The sequence below is a fragment of the Ambystoma mexicanum genome, chromosome 5p, assembly GCF_040938575.1.
Source record: "Ambystoma mexicanum isolate Mex_15411 chromosome 5p, UKY_AmexF1_1, whole genome shotgun sequence".
Taxonomy (NCBI): domain Eukaryota; kingdom Metazoa; phylum Chordata; class Amphibia; order Caudata; family Ambystomatidae; genus Ambystoma; species Ambystoma mexicanum.
The window spans coordinates 391851720-391875985 of record NC_090930.1 but is presented as its reverse complement, the minus strand read 5'-3'; positions in this window follow the sequence as shown (position 1 = coordinate 391875985).

Below are 24266 nucleotides of genomic sequence, written 5' to 3'. Positions count from 1 at the left end.
GTGTCTCCCATCTTTCCTCCCCACCCCCCACTCATGCCCCATGTCTCCCTTCTTTCGCCCCCACCCCCCGCTCATGCCCCGTGTCTCCCTTCTTTCCACCCCGCCCATGCCCGTGTCTCCCTCCTGTGTACCCCCCACCCCCGCTCATGCCCAGTGTCTCCCTTCTTCCCCCCCACCCCCGCTCATGCCCTGTGTCTCCCATCTTTCCTCCCCACCCCCCACTCATGCCCCATGTCTCCCTTCTTTCGCCCCCACCCCCCGCTCATGCCCCGTGTCTCCCTTCTTTCCACCCCGCACATGCCCGTGTCTCCCTCCTGTGTACCCCCCACCCCCGCTCATGCCCTGTGTGTTCCTTCTTTCCCCCCATTCATGCCCCGTGTCTCCCTTCTCCCCCCCAGCCCCTGCTCATGCCCCGTGTCTCCCTTCATCCACCCCACCCCCGCTCATGCCCTGTGTCTCCCTTCTTTCACCCCCCTCCCCTGCTCATGCCCTGTGTCTCCCTTCTTCCTCTCCCACCCCCCCGCTCATGCCCCGTGTCTGCCCTGTTCCCCCCACCCCCCACTCATGCCCCGTGTCTCCCTCCTGTACCCTCTACCCCCACTCTTGCCCCGTGTCTCCCTTGTGTACCCTCCACCCCCTGCTCATGCCCTGTGTCTCCCTTCTTCTCCCCACCCCCCGCTCATGCCCTGTGTCTTCCTTCTTTCCCCACCCCCTGCTCATGCACCGTGTCTCCCTTCTTCCCCCCACCACCCGCTCATGCCCCGTGTCTCCCTTCTCCCAGCCCCACCCCCGCTCATGCCCCGTGTCTCCCTTCTTCCCCCCCACCCCTTGCTCATGCCCTCGTGGTCTCCCTTCTTCCCCCCATCCCCCATTCATGCCCCGTGTATCCCTTCTTCCCCCCACCCCCCGCTCATGCCCCGTGTCTCCCATCTTCCCCCCACCCCCTGCTCATGCCCCGTGTCTCCCTTCTTCCCCCCCACCCCCCGCTCATGCCCCATGTCTCCCTTCTTTCCACCCCCACCCCCTGCTCATGCCCCGTGTCTCCCTCCTGTACCCCCCACCCCCGCTCATGCCCTGTGTCTTCCTTCTTTCCCCCCGCTCATGCTCCGTTTCTCCCTTCTTCCCCCCACCCCCCGCTCATGCCCAGTGTCTCCCTTCTTCCCCCCCACCCCCTGCTCATGCCCCGTGTCTCGCTTCTTCCTCCCCCATCCCCGCTCATGCCCCGTGTCTGCCCTGTTCCCCCCACCCCCGTTCATGGCCCGTGTCTCGCTCCTGTACCCCCCACCCCCTACTCTTGCCCCATGTCTCCCTCCTGTACCCCCACCCCCCACTCATGCCCTGTGTCTCCCTTCTTACCGCCCACCGCCCCGCTCATGGCCCGTGTCTTCCTTCTTTCCCCCATCCCCCGCTCATGCCCGTGTCTCCCTTTTCCCCCCATCCCCTGCTCATGCTCCATGTCTCCCTTCTCCCCCCCACCCCCGCTCATGCCCCATGTCGCTCTCCTTTCCACCCCCCACCCCCCACTCACGCCCTGTGTCTTCCTTCTTCCCCCCCACCCCCGCTCATGCCCCGTGTCTCCCTTCTTTCCCCCCCACTCCCCGCTCATGCACCGTGTCTCCCTTCTTCCCCCCACCCCCGCTCATGCCCCGTGTCTCCCTTCTCCCCCCCACCCCCCACTCACGCCCCGTGTCTTCCTTCTTCCCCCCCACCCCCGCTCATGCCCCGTGTCTGCCTTCTCCCCCCACCCCCCGCTCATGCCCCGTGTCTCCCTTCTTTCCCCCCCACTCCCCGCTCATGCACCGTGTCTCCCTTCTTCCCCCCACCCCCGCTCATGCCCCGTGTCTCCCTTCTCCCCCCCAACCCCCGCTCATGCCCCGTGTCTCCCTTCTTCCCTCTCATCCCCCGCTCATGCCCCATGTCTCCCTTCTTCCCCCCCAACCCCCGCTCATGCCCCGTGTCTCCCGTCTTCCTCACCCACCCCCCGCTCATGCTCCGTGTCTCCCTCCTGTACCCCCCCACCCCCCGCTCATGCCCCGTTTCTCCCTCCTGTACCCCCCACCCCCCGCTCATGCCCCGTGTCTCCCTTCTCCCCCCCACACCCCACTCATGCCCCGTGTCTCCCTTCTTCCCCCCCACCCCCCACTCATGCACGGTGTCTGTCCTGTTGGAACAGCCAGACACGGGGCGTGAGCGGGGGTGGGGGCTCCATCCCCCACTCATTCCCCGTGTCTCCCTTCTTTCCCCCCACCCTCCGCTCATGCACCGTGTCTCCCTTCTTCCCCCCCGCACCCCGCTCATGACCCATGTCTCCCGTCTCCCCCCACCCCCCGCTCATGCCCTGTGTCTTCCTTCTTTCTCCCGCCCACCCCCGCTTATGCCCCATGTCTCCCTTCTCTCCCCCACCCCCTGCTCATGCCCTGTGTCTCCCTTCTTACCCCCCCACCCCCTGCTCATGCCCCCTGTGTCCCTTATTTCCACCCCCACCCCCTGCTCATGCCCCGTTCTCCCTTCTCCTCCCCACCCCCCACTCATGCCCCTTGCCTCCCTTCTTCCCCCCCAACCCGTGCTCATGCCCCGTGTCTGTCCGGGAACAGCCAGACACGGGGCGTGAGCAGGGGTCGGGGCTCCATCCCCCACTCATGCCCCATGTCTCCCTTCTTTCCCACACCCCCCGCTCATGCACCGTGTCTCCCTTCTTCCCCCATCCCCCCGCTCATGCTCCATGTCTCCGTTCTCCCTCCACCCCCTGGTCATGCCCCGTGTCTCCTTTCTTTCCACCCCCACCCGCCGCTCATACCCCGTGTCTCCCTTTTTCCCACCCCACCCCCGCTCAAGCTCCATGTCTCCCTTCTTCCCCCCCAACCCCCGCTCATGCCCTGTGTCTCCCTTCTTCCTCCCCCACCCCCCGCTCATGCCCCGTGTCTGCCCTGTCCCCCCACCCCCGCTCATGCCCCATGTCTCCCTCCTGTACCCACCACCCCCGCTCATGCCCCGTGTCTCCCTTCTCCCCCCACCCCCACTCATGCTCTGTGTCTCCCTTCTTACCCCCCACCCCCTGCACATGCCCCGTGTCTTCCTTCTTCCCCCCCACTCCCCGCTCATGCCCCGTGTCTCCCTTCTCCCCCCCACCCCCGCTCATGCCCCATGTCTCCCTTCTTTCCAGCCCCCACCCCCTGCTCATGCTCTGTGTCTCCCTTCTTAAACCCCACCCCCCGCTCATGCCCCGTGTCTCCCTTCTCCCCCCCACCCCCTGCTCATGGCCCGTGTCTCCCTTCTTCCCCCCCACTCCTTGCTCATGCCCAGTGTCTCCCTTCTTCCCCCCAACCCCTGTTCATGCCCCATGTCTCCCTTCTCCCCCCACCCCCCGCTCATGCCCCGTGTCTCCCATCTTTCCTCCCACCCCCCGCTCATGCCCCGTGTCTCCCTCCTGTACCCCCCACCCCCAGCTCATGCCCCGTCTCTTCCTTCTTCCCCCCGCTCATGCCCCGTGTCTCCCTTCTTCCCCCATGCCCCGCTCATGCCCCGTGTCTTCCTTCTTCCTCCCCCACTCATGCCCCGTGTCTCTGCCCTGTTCCCCCCACCCCCCGCTCATGCCCTGTGTCTCCCTCCTGTACCCCCCACCCCCCGCTCTTGCCCTGTGTCTCCCTGCTGTACCCCCCACCCCCCGCTCATGCCCTGTGTCTCCCTTCTGCCCCCCACTCATGCCCGGTGTCTCCCTTCTTTCCACCCCCCGCTCATGCCATGTGTCTTCCTTCTCCCCCCCATGACCGGCTCATGCCCCATGTCTCCCTTCTTTCCCCCCACCCCCCGCTCATGCCCTGTGTCTCCCTTCTTTCCCCCCCACCCCCCGCTCATGCACCGTGTCTCTCTTCTTCCCCCCCACCCCTTGCTCATGTCCCGTGTCTCCCTTCTTCCCCCCACCCCCCGTGTCTCCCTTCTCCCCCCCACCGCCCGGTCATGCCCCGTGTCTCCCATCTTTCCCCCCACCCCCCGATCATACCCCGTGTCTCCCTTCTTTCCCCCCCACACACCACTCATGCCCTGTGTCTCCCTTCTTAACCCCCACACCCCGCTCATGCCCCGTGTCTCCCTTCTTCCCCCCACCCCCTGCTCATGACCTGTGTCTCCCTTCTTCCTCCCCCACCCCCGCTCATGCCTTGTGTCTCCCTTCTTCCCACCACACTCCTCGCTCATGCCCCGTGTCTCCCGTCTTCCCACCCCACCCCCCGCTCATACCCTGTGTCTCCCTTCTTTCCCCCCTCTCATGCCCTGTGTTGCCCTTCTTTGCCCCCCACCCCCGCTCATGCCCCGTGTCTCTCCTGTTCACCCTAACTCCTGCTTATGCTCTGTGTCTGTCTCCCTCCTTTTCCCCCCGCTCATGCCCCGTGTCTCTCTTCTTTCCCCCCGACCCCCCGCTCATGCACCGTGTCTCCCTTCTTCCCCCCCACCCCCGCTCATGGCCCGTGTCTCCCCTGTTCACCCCCAAACCCCGCTCATGCACCGAGACAAATTGAGCTTTGGTGAAGGGTCCACCTTAGAAAAGTTTTTGTTTCCCTACTTCCCCCCACCCCCTGCTCATGCCCCGTGTCTCCCTTCTTTCCAGCTCATGCCCCGTGTCTCCCTTCATTCCACCCCCCACTCCCTGCTCATGCCCCGTGTCTCCCTTCTTTACCCCCCCACCCACCGCTTATGCCCCATGTCTCCCTTCTTCCCCCCACCCTCTGCTCGTGCCCAGTGTCTCCCTTCTTCTCCCCCACCCCCCACTCATGCCCTGTGTCGCCCATCTTTCCTCCCCACCCCCACTCATGCCCCATGTCTCCCTTCTTTCCCCCGCTCACGCCCCGTGTCTCCCTTCTTTCCACCCCACCCCCCGCTCATGCCCTGTGTCTCCCTCCTGCACCCCCCACCCCCCGCTCATGCCCCGTGTCTTCCTTCTTTCCCCCCATTCATGCCCTGTGTCTCCCTTCTTTCCCGCTCATGCCCCGTGTCTCCCTTCATTCCACCCCCCACTCCCTGCTCATGCCCCGTGTCTCCCTTCTTTACCCCCCCACCCCCCGCTCATGCCCCGTGTCTCCCTTCTTTCCCGCTCATGCCCCGTGTCACCCTTCATTCCACCCCCCACTCCCTGCTCATGCCCCGTGTCTCCCTTCTTTACCCCCCCACTCACCGCTTATGCCCCATGTCTCCCTTCTTCCCCCCACCCTCTGCTCGTGCCCAGTGTCTCCCTTCTTCTCCCCCACCCCCCGCTCATGCCCTGTGTCTCCCATCTTTCCTTCCCACCCCCACTCATGCCCCATGTCTCCCTTCTTTCCCCCCACTCATGCCCCGTGTCTCCCTTCTTTCCACCCCACCCCCCGCTCATGCCCCGTGTCTCCCTCCTGTACCCCCCACCCCCACTCATGCCACGTGTCTTCCTTCTTTCCCCCCATTCATGCCCCGTGTCTCCCTTCTCCCCCCCACCCCCCACTCATGCCCCGTGTCTCCCTTCCCCCCCCCGCCCCCCGCTCATGCCCCATGTCTGTCCTGTTGGAACGGGGCAGACACGGGTCATGAGCGAGGGTGGGGCACCCCCGCTCATGCCCCGTGTCTCTCTTCTTTCCCCCCGACCCCCCGCTCATGCACCGTGTCTCCCTTCTTTCCCCCCACCCACCACTCATGCCCCGTGTCTCCCTTCTTAATCCGCACCCCCCGCTCATGCCCCGTGTCTCCCTTCTTCCCCCCACCCCCTGCTCATGACCCGTGTCTCCCTCCTTCCCCCCCCACCCCCCGCTAATGCCCTGTGTCTGCCCTGTTCCCCCCACCCCCTGCTCAGGCCCCGTGTCTCCCTCCTGTACCCCCCAACCCCACGCTCTTGCCCCGTGTCTCCCTCCTGTACCCCCCATTCCCCGCTCATGCCCCATGTCTTCCTTCTTACCCCCCACCCCCGCTCATGCCCCATATCTCCCTTCACCCCCCCCACACCCCGCTCATGCCCCGTGTCTCCCTTCTTTCCACCCCCCGCTCATGCACCATGTCTTCCTTCTTCCTCCCCACCCATCACTCATACCCTGTGTCTCCCTTCTCCCCCCACCACCCGCTCATGCCCCGTGTCTCCCTTCTTTCCACCCCCCGCTCATGCACCATGTCTTCCTTCTTCCTCCCCACCCATCACTCATACCCTGTGTCTCCCTTCTCCCCCCACCACCCGCTCATGCCCCATGTCTGTCCTGTTGGAACGGGGCAGACACGGGTCATGAGCGAGGGTGGGGCACCCCCGCTCATGCCCCGTGTCTCTCTTCTTTCCCCCCGACCCCCCGCTCATGCACCGTGTCTCCCTTCTTTCCCCCCACCCACCACTCATGCCCCGTGTCTCCCTTCTTAATCCGCACCCCCCGCTCATGCCCCGTGTCTCCCTTCTTCCCCCCACCCCCTGCTCATGACCCGTGTCTCCCTCCTTCCCCCCCCACCCCCGGCTAATGCCCTGTGTCTGCCCTGTTCCCCCCACCCCCTGCTCAGGCCCCGTGTCTCCCTCCTGTACCCCCCAACCCCACGCTCTTGCCCTGTGTCTCCCTCCTGTACCCCCCATTCCCTGCTCATGCCCCATGTCTTCCTTCTTACCCCCCACCCCCGCTCATGCCCCATATCTCCCTTCACCCCCCCCACACCCCGCTCATGCCCCGTGTCTCCCTTCTTTCCACCCCCCGCTCATGCACCATGTCTTCCTTCTTCCTCCCCACCCATCACTCATACCCTGTGTCTCCCTTCTCCCCCCACCACCCGCTCATGCCCCGTGTCTCCCTTCTTTCCACCCCCCACCCCCCACCCCCCACTCATGCCCCGTGTCTTCCTTCTCCTCTACCCCCGCTCATGCCCCGTGTCTCCCTTCTTTCCCCCACCCCCTACTCATGCACAGTGTCAACCTTCTTCCTCCCCACACCCCGCTCATGCCCTGTGTCTCCCTTCTCCCCCCACCCCAGCTCATGCCCCGTGTCTCCATTCTTTCCAGCCCCCACCCTCCGCTCATGCCCCGTGTCTTCCGTGTCTGCTCTGTTGGAACAGGGCAGACATGGGGCATGAGCGGGGGTGGGTGCCACACCTTGCCCTACCCTCGCTCATGCCCCATGTCTCTCCTGTTCACCCCCACCCCCGCTCATGCTCCATGTCTGTCTCCCTCCTTTTCCCCCCGCTCATGGCCCGTGTCTCCCCTGTTCACCCCCAACCCCCGCTCATGCACCATGTCTCCCTTCTTCCCCCGCCTGCTCATGCCCCGTGTCTCCCTTCTTTCCCGCTCATGCCCCGTGTCTCCCTTCTTTCCACCCCCCACTGCCTGCTCATTCCCTGTGTCTCCCTTCTTTACCCCCCCACCACCGCTCATGCCTCCTGTCTCCCTTCTTCCCCCCACGCCCCGCTCATGCCCAGTGTCTCCCTTCTTCCCCCCCACCCCCGCTCATGCCCTGTGTCTCCCATCTTTCCTCCCCACCCCCCACTCATGCCCGTGTCTCCCTTCTTTCGCCCCCACCCCCCGCTCATGCCCCGTGTCTCCCTTCTTTCCACCCCGCACATGCCCGTGTCTCCCTCCTGTGTACCCCCCACCCCCGCTCATGCCCTGTGTGTTCCTTCTTTCCCCCCATTCATGCCCCGTGTCTCCCTTCTCCCCCCCAGCCCCTGCTCATGACCCGTGTCTCCCTTCATCCACCCCACCCCCGCTCATGCCCTGTGTCTCCCTTCTTTCACCCCCCTCCCCTGCTCATGCCCTGTGTCTCCCTTCTTCCTCTCCCACCCCCCCGCTCATGCCCCGTGTCTGCCCTGTTCCCCCCACCCCCCACTCATGTCCCGTGTCTCCCTCCTGTACCCTCTACCCCCACTCTTGCCCCGTGTCTCCCTTGTGTACCCCCCACCCCCTGCTCATGCCCTGTGTCTCCCTTCTTCTCCCCACCCCCCGCTCATGCCCTGTGTCTTCCTTCTTTCCCCACCCCCTGCTCATGCACCGTGTCTCCCTTCTTCCCCCCACCACCCGCTCATGCCCCGTGTCTCCCTTCTCCCAGCCCCACCCCCCGCTCATGCCCCGTGTCTCCCTTTTTTCCACCCCCCAACCCCCGCTCATGCCCCGTGTCTTCCTTCTCCCCCCACCCCTTGCTCATGCCCCGTGTCTCCCTTCTTCCCCCCACCCCCCCATGCCCGTGTCATCCTTCTTCCCCCCACCCTCTGCTCATGCCCCGTGTCTCCCTTCTTTCCCGCTCATGCCCCGTGTCTCCCTTCATTCCACCCCCCACTCCCTGCTCATGCCCCGTGTCTCCCTTCTTTACCCCCCACCCACCGCTTATGCCCCATGTCTCCCTTCTTCCCCCCACCCTCTGCTCGTGCCCAGTGTCTCACTTCTTCTCCCCCACCCCCCGCTCATGCCCTGTGTCTCCCATCTTTCCTTCCCACCCCCACTCATGCCCCATGTCTCCCTTCTTTCCCCCCACTCATGCCCCGTGTCTCCCTTCTTTCCACCCCACCCCCCGCTCATGCCCCGTGTCTCCCTCCTGTACCCCCCACCCCCACTCATGCCACGTGTCTTCCTTCTTTCCCCCCATTCATGCCCCGTGTCTCCCTTCTCCCCCCCACCCCCCACTCATGCCCCGTGTCTCCCTTCCCCCCCCCGCCCCCCGCTCATGCCCCATGTCTGTCCTGTTGGAACGGGGCAGACACGGGTCATGAGCGAGGGTGGGGCACCCCCGCTCATGCCCCGTGTCTCTCTTCTTTCCCCCGACCCCCCGCTCATGCACCGTGTCTCCCTTCTTTCCCCCCACCCACCACTCATGCCCCGTGTCTCCCTTCTTAATCCGCACCCCTCGCTCATGCCCCGTGTCTCCCTTCTTCCCCCCACCCCCTGCTCATGACCCGTGTCTCCCTCCTTCCCCCCCACCCCCCGCTAATGCCCTGTGTCTGCCCTGTTCCCCCCACCCCCTGCTCAGGCCCCGTGTCTCCCTCCTGTACCCCCCAACCCCACGCTCTTGCCCCGTGTCTCCCTCCTGTACCCCCCATTCCCCGCTCATGCCCCATGTCTTCCTTCTTACCCCCCACCCCCGCTCATGCCCCATATCTCCCTTCACCCCCCCCACACCCCGCTCATGCCCCGTGTCTCCCTTCTTTCCACCCCCCGCTCATGCACCATGTATTCCTTCTTCCTCCCCACCCATCACTCATACCCTGTGTCTCCCTTCTCCCCCCACCACCCGCTCATGCCCCGTGTCTCCCTTCTTTCCACCCCCCACCCCCCACCCCCCACTCATGCCCCGTGTCTTCCTTCTCCTCTACCCCCGCTCATGCCCCGTGTCTCCCTTCTTTCCCCCACCCCCTACTCATGCACAGTGTCAACCTTCTTCCTCCCCACACCCCGCTCATGCCCTGTGTCTCCCTTCTCCCCCCACCCCAGCTCATGCCCCGTGTCTCCCTTCTTTCCAGCCCCCACCCTCCGCTCATGCCCCGTGTCTTCCGTGTCTGCTCTGTTGGAACAGGGCAGACATGGGGCATGAGCGGGGGTGGGTGCCACACCTTGCCCTACCCTCGCTCATGCCCCATGTCTCTCCTGTTCACCCCCACCCCCGCTCATGCTCCATGTCTGTCTCCCTCCTTTTCCCCCCGCTCATGGCCCGTGTCTCCCCTGTTCACCCCCAACCCCCGCTCATGCACCATGTCTCCCTTCTTCCCCCCCCTGCTCATGCCCCGTGTCTCCCTTCTTTCCCGCTCATGCCCCGTGTCTCCCTTCTTTCCACCCCCCACTGCCTGCTCATTCCCTGTGTCTCCCTTCTTTACCCCCCCACCACCGCTCATGCCTCATGTCTCCCTTCTTCCCCCCACGCCCCGCTCATGCCCAGTGTCTCCCTTCTTCCCCCCCACCCCCGCTCATGCCCTGTGTCTCCCATCTTTCCTCCCCACCCCCCACTCATGCCCCGTGTCTCCCTTCTTTCGCCCCACCCCCCGCTCATGCCCCGTGTCTCCCTTCTTTCCACCCCGCACATGCCCGTGTCTCCCTCCTGTGTACCCCCCACCCCCGCTCATGCCCTGTGTGTTCCTTCTTTCCCCCATTCATGCCCCGTGTCTCCCTTCTCCCCCCCAGCCCCTGCTCATGCCCCGTGTCTCCCTTCATCCACCCCACCCCCGCTCATGCCCTGTGTCTCCCTTCTTTCACCCCCCTCCCCTGCTCATGCCCTGTGTCTCCCTTCTTCCTCTCCCACCCCCCCGCTCATGCCCCGTGTCTGCCCTGTTCCCCCCACCCCCCACTCATGTCCCGTGTCTCCCTCCTGTACCCTCTACCCCCACTCTTGCCCCGTGTCTCCCTTGTGTACCCCCCACCCCCTGCTCATGCCCCGTGTCTCCCTTCTTCTCCCCACCCCCCGCTCATGCCCTGTGTCTTCCTTCTTTCCCCACCCCCTGCTCATGCACCGTGTCTCCCTTCCTCCCCCCACCACCCGCTCATGCCCCGTGTCTCCCTTCTCCCAGCCCCACCCCCCACTCATGCCCCGTGTCTCCCTTTTTTCCACCCCCCGCTCATGCCCCGTGTCTTCCTTCTCCCCCCACCCCTTGCTCATGCCCCGTGTCTCCCTTCTTCCCCCCACCCCCCATGCCCGTGTCATCCTTCTTCCCCCCACCCTCTGCTCATGCCCCGTGTCTCCCTTCTTCCCCCCCGCTCATGCCCCTTGTCTCCCTTCTTCCCCCTCACCCCCGCTCATGCCCCATGTCTCCCTTCTTCCCCCCCACCCCTTGCTCATGCCCTCGTGGTCTCCCTTCTTCCCCCCATCCCCCATTCATGCCCCGTGTATCCCTTCTTCCCCCCACCCCCCGCTCATGCCCCGTGTCTCCCATCTTCCCCCCACCCCCTGCTCATGCCCCGTGTCTCCCTTCTTCCCCCCACCCCCCGCTCATGCCCCATGTCTCCCTTCTTTCCACCCCCACCCCCCGCTCATGCCCCGTGTCTCCCTCCTGTACCCCCCACCCCCGCTCATGCCCTGTGTCTTCCTTCTTTCCCCCCGCTCATGCTCCGTTTCTCCCTTCTTCCCCCCACCCCCCGCTCATGCCCAGTGTCTCCCTTCTTCCCCCCCACCCCCTGCTCATGCCCCGTGTCTCCCTTCTTCCTCCCCCATCCCCGCTCATGCCCCGTGTCTGCCCTGTTCCCCCCACCCCCGTTCATGGCCCGTGTCTCCCTCCTGTACCCCCCACCCCCTACTCTTGCCCCATGTCTCCCTCCTGTACCCCCACCCCCCACTCATGCCCTGTGTCTCCCTTCTTACCGCCCACCGCCCCGCTCATGCCCCGTGTCTTCCTTCTTTCCCCCCATCCCCCGCTCATGCCCGTGTCTCCCTTTTCCCCCCATCCCCTGCTCATGCTCCATGTCTCCCTTCTCCCCCCCACCCCCGCTCATGCCCCATGTCGCTCTTCTTTCCACCCCCCACTCACGCCCTGTGTCTTCCTTCTTCCCCCCCACCCCCGCTCATGCCCCGTGTCTCCCTTCTTTCCCCCCCACTCCCCGCTCATGCACCGTGTCTCCCTTCTTCCCCCCACCCCCGCTCATGCCCCGTGTCTCCCTTCTCCCCCCCTCCCCCCACTCACGCCCCGTGTCTTCCTTCTTCCCCCCCACCCCCCACTCACGCCCCGTGTCTCCCTCCTTCCTCCCCCACCCCCCGCTAATGCCCTGTGTCTGCCCTGTTCCCCCCACCCCCTGCTCATGCCCCGTGTCTCCCTCCTGTACCCCCCAACCCCACGCTCTTGCCCCGTGTCTCCCTCCTGTACCCCCCATCCCCCGCTCATGCCCCGTGTCTTCCTTCTTACCCCCCACCCCCGCTCATGCCCCATATCTCCCTTCACCCCCCCACACCCCGCTCATGCTCCGTGTCTCCCTTCTTTCCACCGCCCGCTCATGCACCATGTCTTCCTTCTTCCTCCCCACCCATCACTCATACCCTTTGTCTCCCTTCTCCCCCCACCACCGGCTCATGCCCCGTGTCTTCCTTCTTCCCACCCCCCACCCCCCACTCACGCTCCGTGTCTTCCTTCTCCCCCTACCCCCCGCTCATGCCCTGTGTCTCCCTTCTTCCCCCTACCCCCGCTCATGCCCCGTGTCTCCCTTCTTTCCCCCACCCCCTACTCATGCACCGTGTCAACCTTCTTCCTCCCCACACCCCGCTCATGCCCCGTGTCTCCCTTCTCCCCCACCCCAGCTCATGCCCCGTGTCTCCCTTCTTTCCAGCCCCAACCCTCCGCTCAGGCCCCGTGTCTTCCTTCTCCCCCCCACCCCCCACTCATGCCCCGTGTCTCCCTTCTCCCCCCCCACCACCGGCTCATGCCCTGTGTCTCCCTTCAACCCCCCACCCCCGCTCATGCCCCGTGTCTCCCTCCTGTACCCCCCCACTCCCCGCTCATGCCCCGTGTCTCCCTTCTTACCCCCCCACCCCCTGCTCATGCCCCGTGTCTCCCTTCTTTCCACCCCTACCCCCTGCCCCGTGTCTCCCTTCTTCCCCCCACCCCCTGCTCATAGCCCGTGTCTCCCTTCTTCCCGGCCACCCCCGCTCATGCCCCATATCTCCCTTCTTCCCCCCACCCCCCGCTAATGCCCCGTGTCTCCCTTCTTCCCCCCACCCCCCGCTCATGCCCCGTGTCTCCCTTCTGACCCCCGCATCCTGCCCGCGCATGCCCCGTGTCTCCCTTCTTCCCCCCCACCCGCCGCTCATGCCCCGTATCTCCCTTCTTCCCACCCCACTTCCCGCTCATGCCCCATGTCTCCCTTCTTCCCATCCCACCCCCCGCTCATGCCCTGTGTCTCCCTTCTTTCCCCCCTCTCATGCTTCGTGTCTCCCTTCTTTTCCCCCCACCCCCCGCTCATGCCCTGTGTCTCCCTTCTTTCTGCCCCACCCCCCGCTCATGCGCAGTGTCTTCCTTTCCCCCCCACTCCCCGCTCATGCCCCGTGTTGCCCTTCTTTCCCCCCACCCCCGCTCATGCCCCGTGTCTGCTCTGTTGGAACAGGGCAGACATGGGGCATGAGCGGGGGTGGGTGCCACACCTTGCCCTACCCTCGCTCATGCCCCATGTCTCTCCTGTTCACCCCCACCCCCGCTCATGCTCCATGTCTGTCTCCCTCCTTTTCCCCCCGCTCATGGCCCGTGTCTCCCCTGTTCACCCCCAACCCCCGCTCATGCACCATGTCTCCCTTCTTCCCCCCCACCCCCTGCTCATGCCCCGTGTCTCCCTTCTTTTCCGCTCATGCCCCGTGTCTCCCTTCTTTCCACCCCCACTCCCTGCTCATTCCCCGTGTCTCCCTACTTTACCCCCCCACCCACCGCTCATGCCTCATGTCTCCCTTCTTCCCCCCACGCCCGCTCATGCCCAGTGTCTCCCTTCTTCCCCCCCACCCCCGCTCATGCCCTGTGTCTCCCATCTTTCCTCCCCACCCCCCACTCATGCCCCGTGTCTCCCTTCTTTCGCCCCCACCCCCCGTTCATGCCCCGTGTCTCCCTCCTGTGTACCCCCCACCCCCGCTCATGCCCTGTGTGTTCCTTCTTTCCCCCCATTCATGCCCCGTGTCTCCCTTCTTACCCCCCCACCCCCTGCTCATGTCCCGTGTCTCCCTTTTTTCCACCCCACCCCCTGCCCCGTGTCTCCCTTCTTCCCCCCACCCCCTGCTCATAGCCTGTGTCTCCCTTCTTCCCGCCCACCCCGGCTCATGCCCCATATCTCCCTTCTCCCCCCCACCCCCCGCTAATGCCCCGTGTCTCCCTTCTTCCCCCCACCCCCCGCTCATGGCCCGTGTCTCACTTCTTTCCCCCACCCCCCGCTCATGCCCTGTGTCTCCCTTCTGGCCCCCGCATCCTGCCCGCGCATGCCCTGTGTCTCCCTTCTTCCCCCCCACCCCCCACTCATGCCCCGTATCTCCCTTCTTCCCACCCCACTCCCCGCTCATGCCCCGTGTCTCCCTTCTTCCCACCCCACCCCCCGCTCATGCCCTGTGTCTCCCTTCTTTCCCCCCTCTCATGCCTCGTGTCTCCCTTCTTTTCCCCCCACCCCCCGCTCATGCCCTGTGTCTCCCTTCTTTCTGCCCCACCCCCCACTCATGCGCCGTGTCTTCCTTTCCCCCCCACTCCCCGCTCATGCCCCGTGTTGCCCTTCTTCCCCCCACCCCCGCTCATGCCCCGTGTCTGCTCTGTTGGAACAGGGCAGACATGGGGCATGAGCGGGGGTGGGTGCCACACCTTGCCCTACCCTCGCTCATGCCCCATGTCTCTCCTGTTCACCCCCACCCCCGCTCATGCTCCATGTCTGTCTCCCTCCTTTTCCCCCCGCTCATGGCCCGTGTCTCCCCTGTTCACCCCCAACCCCCGCTCATGCACCATGTCTCCCTTCTTCCCCCCCTGCTCATGCCCCGTGTCTCCCTTATTTCCCGCTCATGCCCCGTGTCTCCCTTCTTTCCACCCCCCACTGCCTGCTCATGCCCCGTGTCTCCCTTCTTTCCACCCCCCACGCCCCGCTCATGCCCAGTGTCTCCCTTCTTCCCCCCCACCCGCGCTCATGCCCTGTGTCTCCCATCTTTCCTCCCCACCCCCCACTCATGCCCTGTGTCTCCCTTCTTTCGCCCCCACCCCCCGCTCATGCCCCGTGTCTCCCTTCTTTCCACCCCACCCCCGCTCATGCCCGTGTCTCCCTCCTGTGTACCCCCCACCCCCGCTCATGCCCTGTGTGTTCCTTCTTTCCCCCCATTCATGCCCCGGGTCTCCCTTCTCCCCCCCAGCCCCCGCTCATGCCCCGTGTCTCCCTTCATCTACCCCACCCCCGCTCATGCCCTGTGTCTCCCTTCTTTCACCCCCACCCCCCGCTCATGCCCTGTGTCTCCCTTCTTCCTCTCCCACCCCCCCGCTCATGCCCCGTGTCTGCCCTGTTCCCCCCACCCCACACTCATGCCCCGTGTCTCCCTCCTGTACCCCCTACCCCCACTCGTGCCCCGTGTCTCCCTTGTGTACCCCTCACCCCCTGCTCATGCCCTGTGTCTCCCTTCTTCCCCCCCACCCCCCGCTCATGCCCTGTGTCTTCCTTCTTTCCCCACCCACTGCTCATGAACCGTGTCTCAATTCTTCCCCCCACCACCCGCTCATGCCCCGTGTCTCCCTTCTCCCAGCCCCACCCCCCGCTCATGCCCCGTGTCTCCCTTTTTTCCACCCCCCAGCCCCCGCTCATGCCCCGTGTCTTCCTTCTCCCCCCACCCCCTGCTCATGCCCCGTGTCTCCCTTTTTCCCCCCACCCCCCCATGCCCGTGTCGTCCTTCTTCCCCCACCCTCTGCTCATGCCCCGTGTCTCCCTTCTTCCCCCCACCCCCCGCTCATGCCCCGTGTCTCCCTTCTTCCCCCCCACCCCCGCTCATGCCCCATGTCTCCCTTCTTCCCCCCCACCCCTTGCTCATGCCCTCGTGGTCTCCCTTCTTCCCCCCATCCCCCATTCATGCCCCGTGTCTCCCTTCTTCCCCCCACCCCCCGCTCATGCCCTGTGTCTCCCATCTTCCCCCCACCCCCTGCTCATGCCCCGTGTCTCCCTTCTTCCCCCCCACCCCCCGCTCATGCCCCAATGACTCCCTTCTTTCCACCCCCACCCCCCGCTCATGTCCCGTGTCTCCCTCCTGTATCCCCACCCCCGCTCATGCCCTGTGTCTTCCTTCTTTCCCCCGCTCATGCTCCGTTTCTCCCTTCTTCCCCCCACCCCCGCTCATGCCCAGTGTCTCCCTTCTTCCCCCCCACTCCCTGCTCATGCCCCGTGTCTCCCTTCTTCCTCCCCCATCCCCGCTCATGCCCCGTGTCTGCCCTGTTCCCCCCACCCCCGTTCATGGCCTGTATCTCCCTCCTGTACCCCCCACCCCCTACTCTTGCCCCATGTCTCCCTCCTGTACCCCCACCCCCCACTCATGCCCCGTGTCTCCCTTCTTCCCGCCCACCGCCCCGCTCATGCCCCGTGTCTTCCTTCTTTCCCCCACCCCCGCTCATGCCCCGTGTCTGCCTTCTCCCCCCCACCCCCCGCTCATGCCCCGTGTCTCCCTTCTTTCCCCCCACCCCCCGCTCATGCACCGTGTCTCCCTTCTTCCCCCCACCCCCGCTCATGCCCCGTGTCTCCCTTCTCCCCCCCACCCCCTCTCATGCCCCATGTCTCCCTTCTTCCCTCTCATCCCCCGCTCATGCCCAATGTCTCCCTTCTTCCCTCCCAACCCCCGCTCATGCCCCGTGTCTCCCTTCTTCCTCCCCCACCCCCCGCTCATGCTCCGTGTCTCCCTCCTGTACCCCCCCACCCCCGCTCATGCCCCGTGTCTCCCTCCTGTACCCCCCACCCCCCGCTCATGCCCCGTGTCTCCCTTCTCCCCCCCACCCCCCACTCATGCCCCGTGTCTCCCTTCTTCCCCCCCACCCCCCACTCATGCACCGTGTCTGTCCTGTTGGAACAGCCAGACACGGGGCGTGAGTGGGGGTGGGGGCTCCATCCCCCACTCATTCCCCGTGTCTCCCTTCTTTCCCCCCACCCTCCGCTCATGCACCGTGTCTCCCCTTCTTCCCCCCCGCACCCCGCTCATGACCCATGTCTCCCTTCTCCCCCCACCCCCCGCTCATGCCCTGTGTCTTCCTTCTTTCTCCCGCCCACCCCCGCTTTTGCCCCGTGTCTCCCTTCTCCCCCCCACCCCCCGCTCATGCCCTGTGTCTCCCTTCTTACCCCCCACCCCCTGCTCATGGCAGACATGGGGCATAAGCGGGGGTGGGTGCCACACCTTGCCCTACCCTCGCTCATGCCCCATGTCTCTCCTGTTCACCCCCACCCCCGCTCATGCTCCATGTCTGTCTCCCTCCTTTTCCCCCCGCTCATGGCCCGTGTCTCCCCTGTTCACCCCCAACCCCCGCTCATGCACCATGTCTCCCTTCTTCCCCCCCTGCTCATGCCCCGTGTCTCCCTTATTTCCCGCTCATGCCCCGTGTCTCCCTTCTTTCCACCCCCCACGCTCATGCTCCGTGTCTGTCTCCCTCCTTTTCAAACCAAATATTACACAGTACACAAACATCTATTAAGAAAACAATTATCATTTCATTATTCAACATATTAACATTACGAACATTATACCTTCATCTTGTACGCTGCACACAATGCTATGTTTCTGCATTAGTGGCTTAGTATACTAGATAGAACCCCATAATAGAATGCTATTCATATCAATGCATCGTTCAATGCACTAATTAGGGTATGATATTTATTGCAATGATCCTTGACACTTTTTTCGCAACATTATAATAAGAATCCCTTGTAGACATATTTCATGAAAAGTACATACACATGTGATATCATCAGTGATGTCATCAATGACATTTGTGATGTAATATTTAATGTCGTGGGTGTTAGTCTTAGCAGTGCACTGTGGTGGCGTGAGTTATGGTTGCTTAGCTTACCATAACTGGGGAATTTCAAGGGTTTTTCGGTTTTACTTGGAAACATAACGTCCCTTTAACAAAGTTTTTTCACTGAATATATATATTTATATATTACAAGCCACAGTAGTTGCTGTGTAGTTATGGTTAAGTTGCTCTTTCCATAGGAAGAGCCCTCTTAGGGTGGCTTATAACTTCGCTCCCCCTGGACGAATACTCACCGAACTTTGTAAGGAAATATTATGGGCCACTCTGATTCTTTTTGCAAAGATTGGTGAGGTTTGGTCCAGGGGGGGGCAAAGTTATAGGGGGGTCCCAAAACTTATTTTTTTCCCATAGACTGAATGGGGGAAAAAACTTTGCTCACGCCTACAGCCCAAACCACCGGACGGATTTTCACCAAATTTGGACCAGGAGCAGTGGCTTGGTCCTGAAAGCGTGCTTTTGCAAATTTGGTGAAAATCTGTCCAGTAGTTTTTTTTTAAAATGACCAAAAAGTAGGTCACAAAAAATGTGTGATATCTATGTTAGGTCTGCGGACACACTTTCCTGTCCGGTCCGCGGACGGTGTCCTGATTGGCCAATCGGCTTGCATCCTGTCCGCGGACATGCAACGTGTTCGTTGATTGGACAGTGAAGAGCGTGAAATGCATCAGATTTTCGGGAACGCCCGCCATCTTGGATTCGTGGACGTCTGCGGACAGCGCAGTGAAAATTTGTTGAAAAATACTATCTAGTACAGTGTGTTGTTGTGTGACAGTGTTTATAGAGTCTTGATAGAGTTGACATGGTCATGCACCCAAGACTCTATGCCCTGGCCACAACCACCGCAGCATATCACACCCATAGTGGCTTATAACTTTTGGATCCAAGAACAAATTTCTAAGCAGAAAAGTTCTAAGCCACTATGGGTGTGATATGGGTGGTGGTTGTGGGCAGGGTCTATAGTCTTGGGTGCATGGACAAGAGAAAATTTATAGGCAGCAAAGTTATAAGTCACTATGGGTGTGATTTGCTGTGATGGTTGTACTTAATATAATATACTTACTGTTTGGTTTAGTAACTGTAGTACATGTATTTCTTGTTTATTTCTGTGACAAAAGAAAAGATCATGTTAGTATTGGTATTTTGTAACAACCTATAACATTGAATAATCAACATGTTTTTTTTACCCTCATATTTAGTAGATTACAAACCATTGTACTGTGCAATTCACTCAGTTTCTGTGTTTGTTGCTAAAATCATTGGGTCAGCGGGAGAAAAAAAAATCCATGCTGGATTAAAAAAAAAACTTTTTTTGTTATGCTACAGTCTATTTGTTTGGTTGTTTTCAATGTTCACTTGTTGTTTCTGTCTAATGCTTTATATATTGGCTTGCTGCAGATTTTTGGAGCAGTTAGATACCTGTTGACATATTCTAAAAGTCTATTTTTTGTTATAATTAAGTGGTATTGATTCATCTATTTGGATATTGTAATATTTTGGGTCAGTTAGATACCATTTGGCATATTCCAACAGTCTATTTTTGTTATAATGTAGTGGTATTGATTTATCTGTTTGGTTATTGAAAATCTTGGGGTAGTTAGATACCAGTTGGTGTATTCTAACTGTTTATTTTTTGATATAATTTAGTGGTATTCATTTATCTGTTTAGTTGTTGTAGAATCTTGGGGCAGTTATATAGCTGTTGGCATATTGTAACAGTTTATAGTTTTCTAATAGAAGTTTAGTTAATGTTTAAGTACAGTTTAGTTAATACATTTTGGTTTTAAGAAATTATAATGAAGTGGTATTGATTTATCTGTTTGGATATCGTAACATTTTGGGGTAGTTAGATACCATTTGGCGTATTCTAACTGTCTATTTTCTGTTATAATGTAGTGCTATTGATTTATCTGTTTGGTTAATGAAAATCTTGGGGTAGTTAGATACCAGTTGGTGTATAATAACTGTTTATTTTTTTATATAATTTAGTATTATTTTTGTATCTGTTTAGTTGTTGTAGAATCTTGGGGCAGTTATATAGCTGTTGGCATATTGTAATAGTTTATAGTTTTCTAATAAAAGTTTAGTTAATGTTTAAGTACAGTTTAGTTAATAAATGTTGGTTTTAAGAAGATTAAATAAGCGTTTGTAAGAATTGCAGGTAATCTCTGCTTTAGAGTAATGGTACTATCATTTCATCCGAACCATCCACAATTCTATTTTATATATGCAGTATAGTGACCTGCATTGGTTATGTCTCCTGCATGGTAGATTATACCTATTGTTGTGAAGGTTTTTTTACCAAGTGATACTTGACATGTGTGAATCCAGTCAGCTTGCAGTTGTTTTTGGTACCATTTGCATTGTAACGTAGAAGCATTAGTATTACGTATTTACTATGTGTTTGTATTAGTAAGGTGGAGCGATTATCTGAATTGCAGGTAGTACATAATCTACAATGGTTTGCATTTTGTACAAGTTTCTGAAATGGAACGGATTCACAATTAGGTATTGATACATACACAAAGCGCTCATTGGGGATTTGTTCTTGTGTCACATTGTTGCACAGAGTGCATGTATGTTTCCACATGTATGAAATCTGGAATATTTCATTTATAGGTATGTTTTTGTTTTCCAGTACTTGTAGTAAGTACATTAGAAATTCTTGTGGATCTTCCTGTGAGTTTATAGTGAATTTCACCATTCCAGCACAGTAGTCCAATTGTTGTCTTATTCCATAAACACTTTACGTGTTGTCAGGATTTTTTGTTGCGTTTCTATGAAGTACTAACATTTGCAAACACAATTGGTCTGTACTGTGTAAGTAAATGTTGTCAACTATTGGTGGTAATTGAAATAGAATATTCATTGCTACATTTGCATAGCAACTTACACCATTTACATTTGAACGTTTAAATGGACCAGGTAGTTCTGTATCTGAGTGCTTTTTTTGGAGTTTGTCTTCCTTTTTTGAAGAAGTACCTGGTTTACTTTCCCTAATAGGTTCTTTTTTGATTGTGGTACTTGATGAACTATTCGTTTCTTTTAATATCTTTAGAGGATTTGCAGTGACATCCTGTTGCGTTTCTGTTTGATTTAGTTTTCTTTTCGAATATTTTACTTTTTGTGGAATAGGGTATGTTTTTAGATGGGGGTGTATAGTGAACGCAGTCTATTGTATTCTAAAATGCAAGGAATATCAGCATTTACTTTACTTGCATCAAAGTTGATTAGAAATAGACCGTCAAGTGTACGTAAGCATGATAGTGCTACGTAGCTCATGCCTTCTTTAAAGACTTTGTTACCAATGTCTATCAATGCTTTGTCTAGGGTGAGACCTTGTGATTTATGAATGGTGACTGTGTATGCAAGAGTTAGAGAAAATTGTTCTCTTCGTATATACATGTCTTTGAAGAGAAGGAATAAAGCTGTTGAGCTTCCTATCCTTTTCACTTCTGAAAGTTTGTCAAAGAGAATATTGACAAACTGAATGTTGTTGTCACGTGGGTATGTTTGAAAGCCAACAACTGCACCCAGTGCTCCATTAACTAGTCCTTGATCCACGTCAAGGTTATGTTTAAGCATTACTCTGCAATTTAAGGATAATTTTAATATTTGTTTCCAATCTAGCTGTGTTGGAGATTGAATTTTCTAAACTATTTAGTCTCGTTGTGGCTTGTTCACACATGGGTAGTGTCATACCATGTATGTCTAGTTTGTCTGTGGTGCTAATTTCAATTATTGGTTGCATTTCTTTTTTTAACATTGTTTCATTGAATTTGAAACAGCTTGCAAGAGTTGGCATTAAGGCCATACAATTGACATTTTTGTGGGATAATTGTTCCATAACATCCGTAGCACATGCATTATGGCCATAAAGTGCATGAATGTGCCGGGTTTCCAATATTGTTTGTGCTTCTTGAGATGATATACCAACTCTGATACTTTTTTACGATGTCGGCATAAGGGAGATCTGCAGATTGCCGCATATTTTGTGTTAATTCTCTGTATTGGAAATGTTGCCAAAGGTTGACATTTCCAATGCTGCCAACAGTTTTACGGCAGAGTTTGTGTCTTAAGGTTTTAAAAATAGGCTCACCTTTCACTGGTGTTAATTGAAGATCTCTGAAAACAATAATGTGTTTTCCTCCAAAGAGCTCTTAGTAGTTTGTTTTGAGTACTCCTTGTAATCTAAGGTGAATCAAGGCCAACATTAGGTTGGAGACCATGCTCACTTCATCTATTAGTAGCATTTTCATTTGTTTTAATACTCTGCGTAGTTCCATTGCAGCTTCTGTAGAAAGTTTGTAATAGTCTAATTTGTTTTGGTGTTCTACTGGCAGGAGTAGTAATCGGTGTAAAGTGTTGTAGGCAGCTAAACCTGTGGAGGCAGTGACAACAGCTGACAGTTTGTTGTTTGTCAATTGTTGAAGGAATTTACTGATGATTATGATTAAGAATATTTTGCCAGAACCAGCTTCACCACTGACGTATAGTAGTAGTAGTATAGGTTTGTAATTTTGGCAGGTGCATTCTTTGTTTTCATGTTGTACACCATGTGCAATTTCTTTTGTTACTTCTTCAAAAATGCTACGTTGTTCATTGTTTAGTTTTGATTGTAGTATAGTTAAGTCTTCTTTATCTTCATACTGACACATGGTGTTTTCTGCTTCTGTCGCAGCTAATTTTGCTTCATTGTTATTAATGGCTCTCCCAATGGTTCTTGGCTTTCTGTTACAGACGGTTGACTACTGTCAGGAGTGTTCTTATCTATTTGGGCCTGCAGTTCTTCTTCATGTTGCTGTTCATTGTGCAACATTGTTTTGTACTGTGTAAAGTTTACATCAGTTATAGTGCTTTCATTTGCTTTGAAAGCGTCTTCATAGGAGTCATAGTTATCTAGTAGTTCTTCTTCTTTTCTCCATGGTTTAAAGAGTTGTAGCAGGGGCATGAATATAGTTCTTTATGAGTCTTTAATGACAATTTGATATGATTAATTAAATTTGGTTAAATTTGGTTTGGTGAGTTTTACTAAACTGCCTTCACAATTTGACACCCTGTATTTACCTTTTTTTATTTGTATGTGAAGTTTTGGGCTATGTGGTATAGACACATGGTTTCCAAAGTGGTACTTCTGTTTGGGTAGTATGTGTTGAGCAAATCGTTTTTTAAGATGTCTTGGCTATTGGGATCATGTTTGGCTATTGTTTCTATATCTTCGTATGATTTTAGAACTCTTTTTCTAGATTTAGCAGGACTTTCCATACAAAGCAGTACCAGTTAAATTATCTGCTGCTTCATTGGAGCCACATTTTCTATGGAAGAACATTTTTATGCCCAAGCTGTATAATTTTTGAGACAGTGTTTTGTCTGATGACAGGTCATTCCAGAGGTCTTGTAGCTCTGTTTTTTCTGCTTTGGTTAAGTATGCTGTAACATATCGTGCAACTGCAGTGGAATTGTCTGCAATGTACTGCACATCTATGTTTGCATTCCATAAATGGGCAGTGATTGCATTGTAATCATTGATTTATTTTCTTCTTCTGTTCTTTTTATGTAATATGTATTTTTAGGTGATTTGCCTTTAACACAGTGTCTAACTGAAGACATGAAGCTGTTCACTTGACCTGTTTTTGTAACTGGTCTAGGGAAACCAAAGCAGCATTTGGTGTAGTATTTCCCTTTGTTTTTGTATTTGCGACGACAATATTTGCCATATTTGTGTTTTTGAAATTGTAAAATTTGTGCTTGGAGATCACTATTTATTGCTTCTGATGGAATTTGACAAGTGACATATTTTTCAATAAACTGTAAAACAGTGGCGTCACTGTCTTGACCAAAATTAGGAGCATCTTCAATCCATAAAAGCATGTGGATATGTGGTGCTCCTGTGGCTTGGTCTTCTTTTCTCCAAAAGAAGTGCTGCACTTCTCCAAGGGGAGGAGCAGTTTTATTACAAATAAAGTGTAGCATAGCAATGAAGCGATGGTGAAAATATCTTGAAACATTAACAGGATCTAGACAACAAAGTTCTCCAGTTGTTAGTATATCTATGTTTGTTTTGTCTTTGTTTGATATGCGTAGGAAATCATGTAAATCTTCCCATGCATATTCTGCACAACTTAATGTAACAAACCAAATGGGTGGGCCAAGGTTTCTTATCATACAACGTACATCTCTGTGACATCGAAACCAGTATTCTTTAGTACCACGCATATTTGCTAAGAGTTTTTTAATATTTGATTGTAAAACCTCATCTTTTTGTTGCACTTTTTGTAATAATTGTGTAGCTGACATATTTTGAAAGTGGGATCCTGATTTTAATGTGTGTGTGTTAAACGAGTCTTCACAAGATCGTGGGTTACCTTTTCTTCCTGTAGACCGTGGAGTTGAGGTTGCCAGTATGTCGATGTATCTATAACTGATGAATGGGTAGCGCGAGAAATTAGCCCAATCCCCTCCTGACGATATAAGACAGGACGGCACTGAACCAACTCCCAACGCCACGGGTGGCACTTCTCAGAATTTGCGTGACGTCGGGACAGTGTTTCCACTGGCTGAGAAGGCTTGATGAAGACACCGATGATAACGGAGCTGAACACAGGAACTTCCAAGAAGGCAGTAAGGCACAGGTACCGGCAGGGCACAAGACAGGCAAAGGAGAACAGACTGCAAGGAAAAGCAGTTCAGACAGGGGATCCCCACTACAACTAGGAACCCAGACAGGACCTCTCCTACCCTAAACCAGGAACAGGCAAGGGACCAGCAATACCGGGAAGAAAGGGTAGGAGGACCAGGGAGCAAGAAGGAAATAAGGAGAAGAGGCAGGACTAGGCAGAATAAGGTAGAACAGGGACCTGGAGGGCTGGAGCACGAGT